Here is a 17,707-nt window from a genome sequence, read left to right as displayed (position 1 = left end):
AGAAGGGATTGTCCTACCTAGGAAGGACTCCAGGGTGCATGTGTGTTTTATCCCAATAGTGAGGCAATAGAGGGCAAGGCAGAACTCACACCCTGCCATTCATCATGGTATGGATTAAAATATTTCAGTTCAGCAAATTACAGGTGCTTGATGCCCAATTTAATAATCATATTTCAAAGGTGGGACAATTTATATCTCTGTGTGGACTAGACATGGTATGTGAATATAAATGACAAGCCAGGGGCTGGGAAGGTGGCTTAGTGGTAGAGTGCTTGCCTTGCATGCATGAGGCCCTGGGTTCGATTCCTCAGCACCACATAAGCAAAAAGAAAAAAGCCGGAAGTGACACTGTGGCTCAAGTGGTAGAACACTAGCCTTGAGCTGAAGAGCTGAGGGACAATGCCCAGGCCCAGAGTTCAGGCCCCATAACCGGACCCCCCCCCACAAAAAAAAATGACAAGCCAGGCACTGGTGGCTCATATTTGTAATACTTGCTACTCAGGAGGCTGAGATCTGAGAATCATGGTTTGTTTTGTTTTGTTTTTTTTTGGTCGGTTGTGGGGCCTGAGCTCTGGGCCTGGGCACTATTCCTCAGCTCTTCAGCTCAAGACTAGCACTCTACCACTTGAGCTACAGCGCCACTTCCAGCTTTTTTTCTGCTTATTTGGGCCTCATGCATGCAAGGCAAGCACTCTACCACTGAGCCACCTTCCCAGCCCAAGAATCATGGTTTGAAGCCAGCCTAGGCAGGAAAGTCTGTGAGACTCTTATCTCCAATAAACCACCAAAAAGCCAGAAGTGGAGCTGTGGCTCAAGTGGTAGAGCATTAACTTTGAACACAGAAGAGCTCAGGGACAGGGCCCAGGTCTTGAGTTCAAGCCCTAGGACAGACAGACAGACAGACACACACACACACACACACACACACACACACACACACACACACACACACACAAACACACACAGAATAAATGATGAATCAGAGTTGATGTCAGGATTTTTGTCTGAATGACTAAAAGGAAAATACCATCAACCAAGATGGCATAGGTAAAGCAAATTTGGCAGGTAGAATTGAGAATTCAGTTTTATATCTATTCAGTTGAGATATGTATGGAGCATCCAGGTTGAGACCTCAGGAAATCAGAGTCATGAGTTTGAAGTTAGTAGAGACTACAGATAGAAACTAAGGAGTTATCAGCCATTAGCAGACATTTCAAACTGCAAGACTGGATGAATGCAGAAGAGAAAGAAATGAGCAAGGATGAAGACCAAGAGCCCAGGCCTGGCTGCCCAGCATTCAGAGGTTGGGAGAAGAGGAATCAGCAGTGGAGACTGAGGAACAATAAGAATGCTTGGCCAGTCTTTTACTATCAATTGAATAGTTATGTTGTTTCCAGTATATAAAATACTCTTTCAGCTGGATGTTGTGGTTCATGCCTGTAATCCTAGCTACTCAGGAGGCTGAGATCTAAAGATCACAGTTCAAAGTCAGTCCCGACAGAAAAGTTCCCATGAGACTCTTATATCCAATAAACTAATCAGAAAAAGCTGGAAGTGGTGGTAAAGTGCTAACCTTGAGCACAAAGAGGTTCAGGGATAGCGTCCAGGCCCTGAGTTCAAGCCCCAGGACCCACACCAAAAGAAAAAATAAAAGAAAAGAGAAAAGAAAAGAATAGTTTCAACAAGAAAAAGAGACAGGAGGTGAGGCATGGGAGGCCCAAAAAGGGGGCGAGGATCAGGGAAGGAGAATATGAGTATAGTAGGTAATATGCATACATGAAAAGCTCACAATGAGACCCATATTTTGTTTAACATATAGAATACCAAAATAAACAACAATCAAGAATAATCTTAACTTTACAGAGAACTTCTGAAGCTTGTAAAGACTTTCTTTATGCTCCTCATTCTACTGTTAACTATTTTATCTTAACATATCATGCATCACAGTAAGCAAGTGCTGATACATTATTATAAATCAGAGCCGTAGTTGATTCCAGTTCCAGGTCCTGCATCTACAATACCACATATTTTTGAGGCTTTTCCTCACAGTTTCCCAACCTTTTTTTTTTTCTTTGTCTAATGACCTGTTGATTTTTTGAGAAGTATTAAGTTATTTTCTAGGCTACTCCTCCCCTGTGCTTACCTTACCTGATGTTTTCTCATGGTTAGATTGGAGCTATAGGATTTGGGGAAGAGGACTATAAAGGCAAAAGTGCCACTAGGAGAGATCTAAGTCAAGCCCAGTGTTTTGCCATTGCTGGAGAGATCTCGAAGGGCATCATGTAATCTAGTAATTTATTGTGGGGAGTATGTACTAGGGCCGAATTCTTAGCACTCAGGTATGAGGTTGGGAGCCCATCCTCCACCCTTCCTGCTACCGATGCACATGGAAAACCCAGTTAGTCACTGGGAATGTTGCTCAGTCTCTTTCAGACATTCAGACGGGAGTAAGAATTCGGTTTCCCTTCCTGGAAAACAGCGTTGCAACAAAGCACCTAAGAAATTTACATCTGTTGGTATGTAGTGACATCACTTTGCTCCCTTTTGCTTGGGAAATATGGGCTGATGGAAATGTATAAAACAGGAAAGAGTGTTTTGAGTAACCAGAAACAACACAACCATTCATTAAATAGTAGGATACTGGGAAGTGACTTTGGGTCTCAAGTGGTAGAGTGCTAGCTTTGAGCTGAAGAACTGAGGGACAGCACCCAGGTCCAGAGTTCAAACCTCATGACTGACTGACAAAAAAAAAAAAGTAAGAGACTGGCTAAGCACACATAAATTCTCACTGGATGGAACATCACTTGGGTTGTGAAAGTGATGTTTCTGAGGAGATTGTAGTGACACTGGAAAGCCCTCTTAATAAATAGGTATGGTTGGGTGCCAGTGGCTCATACGTGTAATCCTAGCTATTCAGGAGGACCTTTGTTTTAGATTCCAGGTTTCTGAGACTCCAAACCCCTCTTTTCAGAATTTGCTTTTTGAGGAAAGGCATTTCCTTATTAACCTACATAGAATTATATCCTGGAACGTTGAACCAGTAGAACAAAAATCAAAAGTGCACTCAGGAATGACCTAGATGGGGAAACCCCAGTGGGGCTGGGCTGGGCCTCGCTCTGTGTGGGAGACAATGCCCAGCCTTCTCCTGTTCCTATAATTCATGGGCCCAAGTCAGGAGCATTGAAATTCGGAAGAAAATCAAAAGTAGATTTAAAGTTGCCTCTTACATCCTGACTTGGGCTAGAGTAACACAGGGAGCACTTATTTCCTGGAACCTAGGAATGTCTGGTTCAGGAGAGATACTCAGTTTTTTTTTTTTTGAGACAGGGTCTGAATATCTCAGGCTGGACTTCAATTTAACTCCTACTGCTTCAGCCTGGTGAGTGCTGGGATTATAGATATGTACTACCATGCCTGGCCAGACATTCTGTACAGATGGACACATTAGGGCTCCAGGAGGGGTCATACATGTCAAGATTAGGGAGAAGTGTCCAAAAATTGAGGTCTTTGAGTGATGATTTCAGAGAAGGTAGAGAGCAGAGGGTGCCTGGCAAGGTTAGCCTGTGCTCAGCCAGTGAAGAGAGAATTACAGGCTCAGACAGAAGAGGAGGATGGGACCAGATTGGGCTGGTGGTCAACTTGCTTGGGCAAGGTCTTTCAAAGATGAGCATCTCCAGTTACAGAAGAGTCCACCATACCTTCCAGCAAAGCTCCACACAGGCAGGAAGGAAGTGGTAATGACAATGATGGTAAATTCTGTTTCAGACTCAACTGAATGCCTGACATCATAGTGACTACCCTTGTCATTTACTCACCACAGAAGCCCGAAATAAGGGTACATGATTGCGTGCACTTTATACAAGTTACCAAAACAACAGAAGTCTTCTGATTGCCCCAAGATCACACAGGAAATGAATTTCAGAGTTGGGTTTTTCTAAGTCTATAGTCTATTTCTTTATACAAATTCAGATGTGTTTACATCTATTTGTTCCTTCTTCCTTCCCTTCCCTCCCTCCCTCCCCTTCCTTCCTTCCTTCCTTCCTACCTTCCTTTCTTTTTATTGATACCAATCCTGGAGCTTAAATCTAGAGCTTGGTCTCTTATACCCTCATCCTTTGTTCTCAAAGCTAGTGCTGTATCACTTGAGCCATATCTCTACTTCCTGCTTTTGGGTGGTTAATTGGAATAACAGTCTCACAGACTTTTCTGACCAGACTGGCTTTAAACTGAGGTTCTCAGATCTCAGACTTCTGAGTAGCTTGGGTTACAGGCATGAGGCACTGGTGCCCTGCTCTATGTGTGTTTCATATTCATAGTGGTATGCCCAGTGTTGAGCACCAGGCCATAGACATTCTCGGAGGATTGAATGAGTTAACAAGACTTTGAAGGAAATATTAGAGGGTGAATGGAGAAAGCTCAGTTGGATTCTAGGAGCCAGATCAGGTCAAGATGTTACTGGAGAAAGGAAAAAGCCAAAGGGGATTTTCCCCAGTAAGAGAGGATGGGAAAATGTCCTCAATTAAGCTTCCCAATTCTGCACAATTCCCAGGAACTTGATATCTACAACAAAAATTATTTTGAAAGGTTTCACAAAAAGGCAAGTCTGCCCTGGGCACTCTCTTAGGCTTTGTTCTTTTACTGAAGGTTTAACAGAGATTTATTTGAATAAAACAGGGTCAAGTAGGGAAAAGTAGTAAAGAGGAGAGTAAAGTACCTCTTGCTTAAAATTCAGGAATTGGCAGAAAATGGTAGTTTTCTCTTGGGTTTTATATTTTCTAGCTAGTTGAATATACTTGATCATGTTCTATCATAACCCATAATTATTAGAGGCAATGGGTGCTAAGTGGGCCTAGTACCCAAAATAAGCCCAAGATGGATCCTGATATTTTAAAAATGTAGTTTTATTGTTATTATTAAGGTGCTGTACAGAGGAGTTACCATTTCATAAATCTGATAATGACTATTTCTTTGTTGGACAATGTCACCCCTTCCTTTACTTCTCCCAATTTCCCCTTGGGTCTTGTTATTATTCTAAAATATAAAGATGTGATCTAGGCCTATCCCCAGCCCAAGGGGGCTGTAAGTTACAAGACCTCCATTTAGTAGATATACCCTCTAATTTTCTGTCTCACTACCCATTCATTGAGTTTGTAATTTCTCAACATCTCAAAAGAGATTCCAGAGGAAAATAGCCCCTGCAGTTCCCCTTTTCTTGTAACTCAATGCCTGAGTGGCGAAGAGCTTGTGGATCTGATTTTTCCGCTCTTTCACTTCCTTGCTTCTAGCTTTAATTTTTGAGTATTATTTTTTAATTTTTATTTGTTTATTTTTGCCAATCCTGGGGCTTGAACTCAGGGCCTTGTGTGTTGTCCCTGAGCCTCTTTGTGTTCAAGACTAGTGAACTATCACTTGAGCCACAGCACTCCTTCTGACTTCTTCTGAGTAGTTTATTGGAGGTAGACTTTCCTGTCTGGGCTGGCTTTGAATCATGATCCTCAGATTTCAGCTTCCTGAGTAGCTAGGATTACGATTATGAGCCATCAGCGCCCATAGAGTCTTGTCCTTTTAATAATTACTATTTTAAACTTCTCTTTCCCCCACATTTATATCCTACCTCAAAGATGGGTGTGGAAGAAAAGAACAGGGCCCATGACCTGGTAGGTGACTCAGGCTAAGCCCTTTCTTTCAGCGTCTCAGTGTCCTTCCTCTGAGCAATGGTTGACTTGACCTAACCAAATCTTGAAAAACCCTTCTGCTGTGACCATACTATTGTTTTAGAAGCAATTGTAACCTAGGAGTCAGAATAGCTCTGAGCTGCTAATATGCAATCTGGTTCTGTCCTGGAGCGTACTGGGGAACTACAGGGAGGGGATTACAAACCAGCCATGCACCAGGAGAATGGGCACAGAAAAGGAATACAAAAACCTTTCAATCTAAGGAAGTCTGCAAGCAAAAAGAGAAAAGCATACATGTAAAAATAATACAACACAGAACTAGAAATGGGACTGTTTTACTCAGCTGACAAAATCAAGGGAGTCTATTTTCTTGAGCTAGAGCTAATTTCGGTTATTTTAACACTAGCCATGACAATTATCCAAAAAATTACAAGTCAAGATACTAAAGCCATTTGCACAAGCATGTTTATGGTTGCACTATTCATCATAACAAAGTTATAGAAACAGCCCAGATTCCCTTCAATGAATGAATGGATTAAGAAAAAGAATTATGTAGAAAATGGAATCTTACTCATCCATCAGAAAGAATGATAGCATGTATTTGCAGAGAAATGTATAGACTTGGAAAAAATCACGTTAAGTGAAGTAAGTCAGGCTTGGGGAGACAAAGGCCGCATGTTTTCTCTTGTATGTGTAAGTTAGGTCTAATTTATCACATATATATGAATATATACAGGGTCATATGCACAGTATACAAATGTATTAACTAATAAGATATAAGCAGGGGAGAATTGCAGTGGTGTAACTCTTTTGAGCCACTGACTTACAGGTGAACCAAATGTATACCAGGAAGCTGGAACTGAAGGTGTATATAGGGGGGAGGTTAAGAGTTGGAAGTAGATGAATAAAGAGAGGAAGGGTGGGAGATTGTAGTCATCATACCCAATGTGTATATATGAAAATGGAACTAGGAAAGCTGAGGGCAATGGGTGTGGTGAGGAGAGATGGGGGTGGGAATCAGGAGAAGGGTGACATTGGTCAAGGTGTTTTCTACTCATACACTGACATGTTGAATTGACACCCTTTCTACAACTATTTAAAGATAATAAAATACATTAAAAAACTACAGCCATGAGGCTGAGGTGTTAGAAAATCAAGATATCTACAGACTGATCAAAAGAGTTTTTCTGCTGTCCTAAATTTTAGTCCCCAAACACAATTCATCAACACCACATCAGATCTAGTTCTGGGAAATTTATTTTTATTTTCCTAGATTCAAAGAGATACCAACTCTTATGGGGAAAAGAAGTAATAGCTGGAAGGAACGTACAGTATTTTCCTTATAACTGTATTTTTAAGAGGGATGGCGTTCTGTGCCCTTTCCTAATCTCTCTCTTTTTTATTAACATATATTAATTGTACAAAGTGAGCAGTTTCATTATGACATTTCCACACATGCATATAATGTACCTTGCTCTTAGCCTCTCTTGATACACAAATGTTTGGCTGTGGGAAACCTATTTTAATGCCACAACTCTCCCCCCAGGCAGGTTCCATTGGCACATCTTTCCCTGCTCTGCACGCTAAATAAAACATCCAGCTGGCATTGAGGTCTGCCCAGGGAGAAAATTCTCATGGGTAGTTTGCCATCAGTTCATGGTCTACGTATTGCAACGTGTAAGATTTATGTTTCTGAAAAAAATACACTACTCTGATCCCGGTATAACTTGCTCAGGTGCTATACTCTACTAATTTAATTTCATGGGTAACTCAACAGAGAGAAAAATAATTGTATTGTGGTAGGAGGCTCCAGTCTTTTAAAAAACATTTTGATGAAGAGCCCTTTGAAGCAATAGTCAACAAATGTAACAATTAGGAGATGAATTCACTCAAGACAAGATGCAAATAGCTCAATTCCCAACTCCCCCATACCCCCCTGCAAAATCACTTTGAAATACAAATTTTAAGGCTCTTATGGGGATAGAAGGAATAACATCCATAAAAAGAGAACATTGAGGTTATAAAATAAAACCAAGTGGGTATGAATTAGGAGCAGATGGACATGGAAAATAAGAGAATGCAAATCCATCCATCTGGAGTTCCAAAAAGAGAGAAAAGAGCAAGAGAGGATATTTAAAGAAGGAATGGGGAAATTTTTCCCCTCTCAGAATTAAAGAAAGATGTGAATGATTCGATCAAAAGCATACATCAAGAGTTTACCAGAATAAATAATTTTACATCTGTATTTCAAGATACTTGGCTTTGGTTACAAGCTCATGCCATTGCTTGGATGTATGCTCAGGGAAATTCAACAATAGCCAAAAGGTGATTGTTTTTTCCCTGAAAGTAATCCTTAGGCTATCCTGCACCATTGGGAAGTGGTAGAACAAAGGTGTAGCAACAAGGATGGCTTATGGCATGTGTGAAGGCCTGGAAGTACTGGAGATGGGTTTATAATGCTAAGCCCAAACAACTGGGAAAAGAAAAGTCAAAATGCTAAAGGCAACTTCTAGTATGGCAAGCAAGGACTTTTAAGGAAAGACATGTGTTTCCGCTGTGAATGACCCAAAAGAGGTTGGCCTTGTGTAACTTGCTTAGGACCGCTACCTCAGGTGCCTGGTTATCAATAAAAAATAATCTGCTGGGGCTGGAAAGGTGACTCAGTGGTAGAGTGCTTGCATGAGGCCCTGGGTTCCATTCCTCAGCACCACATAATCAGAAAAAGCCGAAAGTAGCACTGTGGCTCAAGTGGTAGAGCACTAGCCTTGAGCTGAAGAGCTGAGGGACAGTGACCCGGCCCAGAGTTCAGGCCCCATGACCAACAAAAAAAAAAAAAAGAAAAAAGAAAAAAGAAATAATCTATTTACCCTTGTGTATGTTGCGGGGGGTGTGGGGGGGAAATCTTCCCAATATTTCTTCCTTCAACACTTTCTTCCATTACCTTAACCATTTTTGCCCAATGTGCTATGGTGCAAGACCTAAGATTAAGATTCAATATCACGCAATATCTTGTCACTTGATATAATCAATTCAGGAGGATGTGAATTATTCTAATCTCAGTTGTCTCTCTCTATTTTGTTCCCACAGATAAAATCCCTATCAAAGCAACCTCCCTAACCAAGGTACCAGACCCACATTCTGCTTATCCCTGAGTAGTGAGGTTTAGTTCTCTGTCGCCTGATGGAACTATTCAGCTAAGACAATCCTATGGGAACCAGAGGATACTCTTTCTTGATAATGTGACTTCAGTGGGTTTACTCTGCTCCTGAGTGTAACTCCTACGTGGCTGTGTTTGGCACTGGTGTCCTCCTGTAGGCTCTGAGCACATGCAGCTGATAAATGGTTATTGGTCTGTGCCATGCTGGGTGTCAAAAGCCAGGCTACTAACTTTACAGTAGAAATCCTTCCTTCACCTACGATACAAAGAGGAGGCAACTAAAACAGGGCTCTGTAGGGGTGTACCAAGAATTTCTCTTTACCCTGTCCTCTGTGATCAGGGTCCCTAAGAGTGAGGGGTGAAGAGTGGGTAGGAGCAAGAGATCACATGTGTGGATTTGAACTTCAGCTCTGCCATCAACTGGCAGACTGACTTTAGGCAAGTCTCTACACCTTTCCTATCTTCTATATTGGCTAAGGGCTAGTTGCAAAACCAACTATGGTTGGTTTAAGTAAAAGATGATTTCTTATTTGGATTATACAGCCTATAAAATTACTCAAAGGGCTGGGGAGAAACTATAAATGAAATGTTGGAAATATACCACCTATTCTCACCCCATGGTCACATTGCCTTGGTGGTAATTCAAGAAATTACTAGCTAGAGATTCACCTACAGATCACTATGCAAATTAGGTGATTGAGCTCTGTTTCCCTTCTAACTCTGTCTTGGTTCAACACTGTGAGAATGCATCTGAACAGTAAAATCTAAGTCACAGCCCTTCCCCCTCCACAGCTTCAGAGAGGACTTAAAACATGTAGCTTCTAATGTTCCAGTGATACGAGAGGTACCCCCACCCCAAAGGTAATTGGTAGATGTTGGTTGAACGGACTTGTGGATTCTACCATGTTGCCTGTATTTTGTTTCTATATTAGTTTATTATTATTTTTATTTTGTTGGTGGTGGGGCTTGAACTCTGGGCTTGGGTGTTGTCCCTCAGCTCTTCAGCTCAAGGCTAGCACTCTAGCACTTGAGCCACAGTGCCACTTCCAATTTTCTGTGTAGTTTATTGGAGGTAGTCTCACAGACTTTCCTGCCCTGGCTGGCTTTGAACCATGATCCTCAGATCTCAGCCTCCTGAGTGGCTAGGATTACAGGTGTGAGCCACTGGTGCCTGGCTCAACGTTAGTTTTGTAACAGCAATAAGGACCATTCCATGTGTCTTACACAACCTCTTTTAGATTGGCTCTACTTTGCAAACTGCCCCTTGGAAAGTTATTCTTTGTTCTTTTTTCCTTTTCCCAGTGCTATAAATTCTAAAGAAAATGGCTTTGGAAGACATTAACCGCTGATGTCAACCATTTGAGGAAAAAGAACTAAATAAACACTGGTCCTAAGAAGCTCTCCCATCAGCAATCTTTCTATAGTTTTTCATAACCCTGGACATCTGTTGATCCTTAGATAACATCAAAGTATGGGCCAAGGATTTGCTGTTACTGTTCTTTAAATGTAGAGTAATGTTTAACTTGTAGGGAAATAGTATGTCTAAAGAACTATAGAAACTGGCCTAGGAGACCTTCCCCCCTAAAAATCATAGTTATCTAAGAGATACTCTAGCAGAATTAAAAAGAATACACTCACCCTATATGATGGAAGATCTTACTTCTTGCCTATTGGAGATGAAGAAAACTCAAACGTAGTAGTTCTTGTCTGGGGTATTTCTTGAATTCCTATCTAGACACCTGGTCATATTACCTAGCAACTCCTAATCATTTTGCTAAATTTTCAAGCATTGAGAGAATAGATTTAGGATGAGTTTATACCCAAAACATGGCCAAAATAGGTTTTGTGTATTATTCAATAATATGGACTTAAGGGATCTAAGTTTACCCCAAACTAAGGACAATAAGTATGAGTTTTAGGACTTCCATTGAAAGTATTTCTGCATTTAATATATAGAAAGTATTATTCCAAGGCAGTTATCAATTTTGTGACTTTGTATAAGAATTCCCTTCTCTTTTAACTTGTTTGCTTCCATCATATAAGCATGATGGAACTTATTTCTGTGATTGACCCTTGTGATTGAAAACTATATTTTTTGTCATTAATTTTAAATTGATTTTTTTCACTATAGGAGGAGAGGCAAGATGCTGGAATCCAGGCCCTAACTCAGGTTAGGAGAGATAAGGTCAAACAGAGCATGCTTCTCAGGTCACTTGGGAATGACCAAATGTCCAGACATGCCTTCTCACTCAGGATAATTAATTTATTATGTGACTTTGGATGGATTCCCCTTTCTTGTGGGACTCTTTTCTCACCAGTGTAAAAGGTTGGTCTAAATCACTTCTGGACATTTCAGTGTCAACACTGTATGATTTTACAATAAGAAACAATTATAATTAGGTCAAAGATGAAAGATATCAGGTCCCATTCCATTTCCTTTATTTCTTTTTAAAAATCATACCACATCTTATTATTATTTCTTTTTTGTCGGTCATGGGGCCTGAACTCTGGGCCTTGGTGCTGTTCCTCAGCTCTTCAGCTCAAGGTTAGCACTCTACTACTTGAGCCACAGCGCCACTTCTGGATTTTTCTGCTTATGTGGTGCTGAGGAATCAAACCCAGGGCCTCATACATGCAAGACAAGCACTCTACCACTGAGCCACCTTCCCAGCCCATACCATATCATTTTTAACTAAATAAAATTCCTTGATTCATATGTCCAGAGTCACATAGAGACCATTTCTTCTTGGCTGCCAGCCTCTTGTCTCTTTCTGTTCAGCAGTGGTAAGGCAGATTCCCTTTTTTCTCAGGGAATAGAAATTTAAGATTTATTGGAAAGCAGGGTGGCAAATCTATTGCTGTTGGCCGCTTTCCTGTGAATCGCCTCAAAAGAGCCAAGACGTTTCTCTCTGTGGGTGATCAGACCAGGTCTTCCCAAGCTAGCGCCTCCAGCCACCATACCCAAGTTTCCAGTGTCAACCGTGGTAGCACTGGTTTTCAAGACTGATTGCCAGTCACTGGATCCATCTGGATGGTGTCACTCCCTTGACGAGGGGTCAGGGTAGTAAATGGTATGAGCATCATGGGTCCCCAGATGAAGGATTCCTTTTGTGCTCACAAAGACATTTCTCACTTTGCAAAACTTGTACGTGGCCTTCTCAGATGTAGTACAAGGAATAGCAGAGTAAGCCTTGGTGTCATAGATCAGATGGAACCTGTACTCAGTCCTAGTGCTGATGACATCCTGAAACCAGGTTGACCTGGTATAACCAGGGCAGCTTCTATCTGTCTTGGCTTTGCCAACAATCTCACTGAAGCACTGTATGCAAATTTTCTTTACTTCATGTCATGTCATGGTGTACTCAAGTCTGCTTCTTATGAAAATGATGTGAGGTAAGCATTCTCCCAGCCCGAGGCATTCTCTCAGCCTATAGGAACCAATGGATGGACGAGGAGCAAACATATCACTCAGTTTGTCCAGCATCCCATGCTTGGGAGCTGCTTTCTGCTTCAGATACTTTTTTTTTAATTGTGAAAATACCGTACAGAGGGGTTACAATTACATGGGCAGGATAATGAGTACATTTCTTATCAAGCATTGTTGCTTCCTTCTTTATTTTCCCTTCCCATCCCTTCCCATCTCCCTCCACCCCCCCCCCCCCCAGATACTTCTTGAAATCATTAGCCATGGCTGTGCTAGGAATAGAAAGAGCCCAATCCATTTTTCTATCCACACTAAACCAAATGCAATGATCGCTCATGAGTGTTCAAGTTCAGCTGCCATTACTAGCTGCTCAGAGACAGAGAGTTCAGAGTCTCTAGGACTGTATACACCAGCATATCAGAAGCATGGGCAACTCTAAACTGAGGAACACAGGAGTTTCTTGAAAAACGTAGGTGGTAAGTAGCTCATTGAATGGTGTTAAAGTGCTTCTAGCCCCTCTCTCCTGGGTGGTGATATGAGGACCAGGAATTAAAGCTAAGCTCAGCCTTCCCCAGTAACCAATGAAGAAATGATAAACAAACAAACAAAGAAAAAACAAGAACAGAGGTGCTCCTGTGTCCATGCCTACAATGTCACAGGTCATACATATTTCCTTTCTTCACAAATCTATAACTTGTAAGGTTTTTGTTTTTATATGGAATGATTGATTAGAGAAGACCTTAACAATCAATGAATATGGAAGTATCACTTATTGGGTAACTCATTGATAATTTGAATCTTATTCAAAGGAGAAAGGAAAACAAGAAAACTATTGTCAAGAGCTTATTGTTGATTGGTTCTAGTTTTTTTTCCTTCTTTTAAATTTTATCTTAAATTACAAAGGAGTAGTTGTACAAAGGAGTTGCTGTTCTACAAAGCAGTTTATGAATACAATGTGTCCCCATCAACATTTCCATGTTCTCATCCATCTCCCCAACCTACCCCTTCTCTCTCTTCATTCTTAATTTTGTAGGCTATACATTGAATTTTTTTTTACTACATTCTCCCCCTTTCTTCTCTTCATTCATATACCCCTCCCTTGGCCCCATACTATCCTGGTGTTCATTTTTGTTGAACTATGATTTTGCCTTTCTAAGGAATTATTCTGTTTGAGGTATCCCTTGAATCTACCTTGTTTCAGGACATGAAGATTCCTAACAATTGGTTAAAAGATTATTAGCCTTAATTTATGAAACTACTAGCAGACAAAAATATAGACACTATTCAGATTTATGAGATGGACAAATACAAAAGAATGAAATAAAAATCCTGAAAACAAATAATTATTGAAATAAAATCCCATTATATAAGTGAAGTCTAGATTGGATGGAGTTTAAAGGAAAACTAGTGAGTTAATGAGAAACTAGACATAAGTAACGTATCCTAATCATAGCACAAGGAGATGAAGAAGAGGAAAAAAATAAGAGATGAAACAAAGCAAGGAGAGTAGAAAGTAATTTTAATGAAAATTCCAGAAAGAAAACAGAGAATGGCAGAGAAGCACTATTCAAAAGAGATAAGGGCAGGGGATAGGGTGGCAATATTTTTCAGAAATAAGTGAAGGCAGGTACCTTCAGATTAAGAGAACACTTTTACAGTTGAACAGAACACATAAAAGACAAGCCAGATTAGATGAGATTTCTGAATATAGCTGCTAACTAATGGTTTTCCTTGAGTTACATGGACCAGGAGCTAACAAAACAAGAATCTCAAGTCTTACTAACTCTGAGTGCTGATAGCTTCCATCCCCAAGTCCTATGGCTCCCATGGGAACTGAGTTCCTGAAACCACGTACCCTGCCTCCCTCCCAAGAAAAGAGGATCCTGGACAAGAGTTCTCTGAGATGTGGCTGTGGAGGGTGGTAGGCAAGGATGAGGCTGCTGGAGAGCAGAACTGGCTTGTCCTGATTCCATGTACCAGGAAGCCCTGCCACCACCAGGTAGACAGTGCTCACATGCTGGTCTTAGCAGGACAGAACACATGTCCCAGGACAATAATGCTTATCTTTCCTTCTGCAAAGAGGAGGATTTTTTAAAAAAATTACAGTTCTGTTCATATTCTATCATTTTATATTGGGTACATTTTGAAGTGGTTAAACTTTTTTTTTTGCCAGTCCTGGGGCTTGAACTCGGGCTGGGCATTGTCCCTGAGCTTCTTTTTTGCTCAAGGCTAGCACTCTACCACTTGAGCCACAAGGCCACTTCTGGCTTTTTCTGTTTATGTGGTACTGGAATTGAACCCAGGGCTTCATGCATGCTAGGCAAGCACTCTACCACTATGCTACATCCCCAGCCCTGGTTAAACTTTTTAAAATTAACTTAATCTATAAAGAGCATAAGGAGCTCTATCTAGATTTAATGGAGAGAACTACTTTCAGCTAGATCCCAGAAGTGGAGACAAATGTGCAATAAAGGGAGATGATACTGTGTGTGTGTGTGTGTGTGTGTGTGTGTGTTTGTGTGTCTGTGTCTGTGTCTGTGTGCATATGTGATTGGGTAAGTTTTATGGAGGCATTGGTGGTTTGAAAAGTGTTTGAATGAGAATTGATGGGTATGTAGATTTCAGTAGCCAAAAGTAGGTAGATTTTAGAGACTGTATGTGCATATTTTAATCACTGAATATCCTTTTAGCCTTCTGTTAGCTATGTGTTATGTTATGTTATGAGATGATGTGATGTTATATATCCTGTTATGTTTATTCCTGGAGAATAATTTTCTTTCCCACTCTCTTTTTGGTTATCTTGGGCAAATGGGCTAAATTCTCTGAGGTTCCATTTCTTTCTCTTTAAAATGAGATTATCCTCAAGGATGTTCTGAGTACAAGTATATTTCTGGGATTATTCTTCAGGAAAATTGGCTCTCTGGGTTCTGAGTTCAAATCACAGCCTCTGTCTTAGATTGAGGACCTTTAAGGATTATCTCTTCCAATGCTTTGATGTCACCAATGGGAAATCAAGGATCAGAGAAGAGACAGGTCTTGGGGCAATGGGAAGCAGGGATTCTAGCTTACTCTTCTGGGTGGGGAGCCTGGTGATCAAAATAAACACTCCCAAGTGAGAGCCTCCACTGCCTTTAAGGTTTCCTGCTTTGTTTGAATCACAGATATGCCTCATTGTGGCCCTCTCCACAGACCCCAGACTTGGACACAAGAAAGTATTTAGGAATCAAACACTCCATCTAAGATCCTGATAGCTCCTGTCATTCTTGGAAGAAAGCTTCTCCAAGATGCATTTTTTTCTCATTTGTAAATCAAGATGACATTAACATCTGTTCAGTATCATGTGAGGATTAAATTGGATAAAACATACAAGGGGCTTGACATGCTAGTTGGCTGAAAAAAACTTTTCCAACAAAAGTTAACAATGATGATTATAAATTCTCTACAGTAACAGGGCTCTTACATGGTAAAACCACATGCATCTCCAACAGCTAATTTTTGTCTAATAATGTTTGCAGAACCTCATCTTTTAACCCAGCCAGGTGACAGGAGATTTTAATGATTTGGAGGAAAGTTTTCACAGGCTGCTTCTAGTTTTCTCCTAGATTTTAATTATGTAGTTTTCTTTTCTTTTCCTAGTCCTCCCCGACCTCCCTCACTAGTAGCCATGTGGACAATTTCTCAACATCCAACACTAGTCTTTGTTTTATCAGAAAAAGCATTCTCTCTTGACATGTCACAGACTGTTTCATTAACCTTGGGGTAAACAAATGCCTACTCCTAGGGAGAAATACTCTCAGCCTTTGAGAAACAGACTCTGGAACCCACCATCTCTTGGACAGGATGTGAATAAGAAGACATCTGAGATCTTCCATCATTTCTTTGATGGGGATTTTGATCCTTACCCAGCTTCTACTTTATTGTCAGACCCTATAATTTATATCTGAACATAAGGAACAGTTCAACCTTTCTAGTTTTATTAAGACTGTTATGAGTAGATGGAGAGGAAGTATAAACCTTGTAAAATTTGAGTTTTCTTGGGTGGAGGGAAGTGGTTAGCTTAATCATCTCTAAGGTGAGCAGGGTTCTGGTTGCTACCTGTTGTTTGCCAGAGATGATAGAAATCATCTGACCCTCCCTTTGTCATCTCCTTCTTGGTCTCTTCTTTCTTTTGTATTTAGTAGTTTCCCTCCTCACTACCTTTTCACCACATCTAGATACTACTCTGGGTCTTCAGGATTCTTTGCCTCTGTTTTAATTTTAAAGCACCATTGAATGTTGTATGCGTTTTGTTCAAGCTAAGTTATGAAGGCAAATGCAAAAGTCAGAAAGTTGACTGATCCGCTTGGGATGAGTTTTGAGATCTGGGAAAATTAAGGGAAAATTGTTTCTTAGAGTCATAGTTATTATTATTATTATTTATTTATTTATTTATTTTTTGTTGGTTGTGGGGCTTGAACTCTGGGCCTGGGCGCTGTCCCTCAGCTCTTCAGCTCAAGGCGAGCACTCTACCACTTGAGCTACAGCTCCACTTCTGGTTTTCTGGTGGTTTATTGGAGATAGGAGTCTCACGGTCTCTCCTGCCCGGGCTGGCTTTGAACCGTGATTCTCAGATCTCAGCCTCCTGAGCAGCTAGGATTACAGGCGTGAGCCACCAGCGCCCGGCCATAGTTATTATTATCATGGGACATTGGAGGAAACTGAAGCCTAGAGAAAGGAAGTGACTACCTCATACACAAAGCAATGAGCCAGGAGATCTTGCCCTCCTGAAAGATTCTGATTCTGATTCCCTCCCTCTCTCCCTCCTTCCTTCCTTCCTTCCTTCCTTCCTTCCTTCCTTCCTTCCTTCCTTCCTTCCTTCTTTCCCTCCCTCTCTTCCTTCCTTCCTTCCTTCCTTCCTTCCTTCCTTCCTTCCTTCTGAGGCTGAGAAATGAAGCAAATTTAAACTAATGATTAGATGATAACTGCTGTCAGGATAGGGAGGCCTGATTCACGTCTCCCTTAAACATGAGTAGCTGAGACTTCAGCTACTGGACCTCACATTTCAGGGCCCTGTGCTTGGGAGTGTCCCCTTCAAAATTATCTGTGTTCCCTTCCAAGACTCAAGGCTAGCTGGGACCCTAGTACCACTGGAGCAGTGAAGCCCAGGCTGGATGGAGACCTCAATGGCTTCTGGTCTTCCTTCCTTCCTTCTTTCCTTCCTTCCTAATTTTTTATTGCTATTATAAAGGTGATGTACAAAAGAGTTACAGTTACACAAGTCAGGTGAAGAGTTTACCTTCCCTTCCCTTGCTCTCTCTCAGCTTTTCCCTCCCATCCCCACCCAAAAGCTGCATAGTTCATTTTTTTTTAAATTTTTTTTTTAATTTTTTTTATTGTAGAGATACTATACAGAGGGTTACAGTTACATGAGTGAGGTAATGAGTACATTTCCACTTCCTCTTGAACATTGTT

At 40.9% G+C, this 17,707-nt stretch overlaps 1 pseudogene; it reads right to left on the bottom strand.

The window, feature by feature from the left end:
- Positions 1-11,520: 11,520 nt before the first annotated feature.
- Positions 11,521-13,382, bottom strand: LOC138805159 (small ribosomal subunit protein eS4-like; annotated as a pseudogene).
- Positions 13,383-17,707: the final 4,325 nt, after the last annotated feature.

Source organism: Dipodomys merriami, unplaced genomic scaffold, assembly GCF_024711535.1.
Source record: "Dipodomys merriami isolate MVZ:Mamm:240054 unplaced genomic scaffold, mDipMer1.0.p SCAF_39, whole genome shotgun sequence".
In the NCBI taxonomy this organism is placed as follows: Eukaryota; Metazoa; Chordata; class Mammalia; order Rodentia; family Heteromyidae; genus Dipodomys; species Dipodomys merriami.
Note: the sequence above shows the minus strand (reverse complement) of the source record. Positions and strands in the feature narration are given on the sequence as shown.